Source organism: Asterias rubens, chromosome 7, assembly GCF_902459465.1.
Source record: "Asterias rubens chromosome 7, eAstRub1.3, whole genome shotgun sequence".
Lineage (NCBI taxonomy): Eukaryota > Metazoa > Echinodermata > Asteroidea > Forcipulatida > Asteriidae > Asterias > Asterias rubens.
In genome coordinates this window covers 4,310,983-4,314,184 of record NC_047068.1, presented here as the reverse complement: position 1 = coordinate 4,314,184, position 3,202 = coordinate 4,310,983, and positions in this window count along the sequence as shown.

Sequence of the window (3,202 nt, the reverse complement as noted above, 5' to 3'; positions counted from 1 at the left end):
TATGTAATATTATTTACCTGTAGAAGTTTCAGCTTCATTAGTCATGAAGTTTTTGAGAAAGAAAAAGGTGAAATTGACAGAGTAATGTTTTCATGAGAGTCGCATAAAAATTATTGTTGTGACATTGTTTAACTCAAATACTACATCACATCACATCACAGCCAGTAATGTTTTAAGCAAAGCTTTCTACCATCATTATCTTTAAACCCTAATGTAAATCTGTGGACATTGTGTTTTGTGTCCTACAAAGAGTACCCAAACCTTTTAAAATAGACTTGTCTTTTTGGATAATTGTACAAAATATTGCAATAATACTGTTTCCTTATAACATTGTTAATCACAGAGAGTTATTTTATTATAAGTGAATGAATATATTATATCTTTATATTGACATTGACACCTTTAAAATAAAATATATATATATTTGTATTCAAACATAGAGATAAATTTTGTAGCATTCTAAGATTGGTTTTGTTTGGATCACTTATCGTGTGGTGTGTCCCAATTCAAGCAATTTTAAAGGCATTGGACGCTATTGGTAATTATTAACAATAATTGTTAGCATAACAAGCACTGGAGAGCTGTTGATAGATAACAAATTGTGACAAAAGGGCTCCCTCTGAAGTAATGTAGTTTTTTAAAAAGAGGTAATTTCTCACCCAAATAATAAAAGACTTTAGACCTGAAGCCTTATATTATGCATCTGAAAAGCACACAAATTTCTTTTTTCTTTTGTTTTTCTTTCATTATTCTCTTGCAAATTCTATGACCAATTGAGTTAAAATATTTACAGATTTGTTATTTTATACATAATATATTGGGGTGGATACACAAAGTGAGAATTCTGGTCTTTAATAAATACCAAATGTGTCCAGTGTCTTAAACTAGAAATATCTTCTGATTTTGCAACTGTTTGTTTTAATCATTTCGGGATGGATTATTATTGTGTTGTGTCACACTGACATGTTTTGAATACTCGGGCCAGAAAAAAATTGTCAGGAACACTGTTATTGGTTTGAATTTTTGCTTGAAAAATTGTACATTTTTTTCATTCGAGATATTGTCCACAATTTTGAATGGCTCGTTATATGTGAAAATGGACTTGGTATTTTATGCATATATGTTGGGACACACCAAATTAAAATACTGGTCTTTGACAATTACCAAAGGTGTCCAGTGCCTAAGTCCTATTTTTGTCTTTAAACTGAATGGCTGGCTTGCGCCCACCTCTCACTACTGTGGCCTTGGCTTGATTCCTTACTAGGGCAATGAATGAGTAGAGAGTTGTGTGCTGGTTCTCTCCTGAATGAGGTGTTGTGGTCCAGTGGTCTAGATCGGTGGAATTATGGCACTGTACACACCTTTGGTAATTGTCAAAGACCAGTGTTCTTACTTGGTGTATTCCAGCATAAGCATAAAATAACAAGCCTGTGAAAATTTGGGCTTAATCGGTCATTGAAGTTGTGAGCAAATGATGACCAAAAAACACCCTTGTTGGAGGAATTAGTGTGCTTTCAGATAGGAATAAAAGACGTCTAGCTTGAAGTCTTTTATTATTTTAGTGATAAATTACCTCTTTCTCACATACTATGTTTCTTTAGAGGGAGTTGTTTTCCACAATGTTTTCTACTATCAACAGCTCTCCAATGCTCGTTACCAAGTCAGTTTTTAGGTTAATATTTGTTTTGATTAATTACCAAACGTGTACCTTCCCTTCAAGTTCTGTTTTTTACAGAATGTGGGTTTATCCTGGCCTGGTCAGTCGCCAAACTTGTGCATGGCACTTTATCATAACATCTTCTCTCCACCTTGGAGTAAAAAATGGGTACCGGTGAGAGCGTGGGAGTAAACCTGCAATGGACTGGCATCCTGTCCAGGGGGAATAGAAATATTCTAAGTCATTAAATGCCAAGGAAGCTGATATAATGATTGTTCTGATGAGCAATATTGGCCCTGAACAGACTTTACGGTACTATCTCTCCTGGGTGCTTTTCTCCATTTTTCCTCACTCTGAAACCCCCCCCCCCCAATATTTCTAGTCCTTTAATGCCAAGGAAACTTTACTTTCTCTCCTGAGCGCTTTTCTCAAGTTTTCTTTCCCTCCGGAAAAAAAACACTTTTGATCTCTGGCTGTGGTCTGTGGTCATATATGGTCACATGTGGCTGGCTGCCAGTCTCCCTTGCATGCTTTTGGCTGGACAACATTGTAGCCGTGTCCTTCACAATTCAGCTACTCAGCTGCGAGAAAGGATGATTATCATCCCAATTTATTAATATTTACTATTATCAATGAATTTTATTTGCTAAATAGATTCATTAATTACACACTTTCGGTAAACAGTATTGTCCAAGTCCCACACTTTGTGTATCACAACTTATATATGAAATAACAAACCTGTGAAAATTTAGGCTCAATCAGTCATCGGAGTCGGGAGAAAATAACTGGAAAACCAACTCTTGTTTCCGCACGTTTCGCCGTGTCATCACATGTGTTTAAAATAAATCCGTAATTCTCGCTATCGAGAATTGATATTGTTTTAAAGTTTTCTCAAAAAGTAAAGCATTTCATGGAACAATATTTCAAGAGAAGTCTTTCACCATTACCTTCTGTAAACCCTGTAAATTATTTGTAAATCTGTGAACTTTTTTTTTTCTTCTCTGTACCGAAAGTGTATAATGGCTTTAAAAGCAAAGAGGCGATTCTTATGCAGTATATTTTTTTATTTACATACTAAGTAATATTTTTTGGTATATTATTTGCTTCCAACATTTCTTTGGCTGAAAAGAAATAACTTTTGATACTGCATTTTGTAAATATTTGTACATTTTTAAACATAAACTGTGAAGGTGTTGTTTTTCTAACATTATATACTATTTACTTTACTTTGGGGGGGGGGGGGGAAGGAAAGAGCAACAACTAATATTTAACAAGTGAAATAAAAAATGCAAACAGTTGCTATTAATTGTACATTTAGCTGTTTGATTTTGCTTTTTGAGTTCACAATGAGTTCTTTTAGAGTGGAAGTGTCGTGGCCGAGCGGTATAAGACATGTAAGAGCACCGAACTCAAACTCTGGTGTTTCTGATCAGCAGAGTGTGGGTTCGAGTCCCCAGTCGTGACTTTTGTGTCAATAAGCAAGACACTTAACCATTGCTTCGTCCTTCAGATGGGACGTTGAGCCGCTGGTACTGTGTGTTGTGT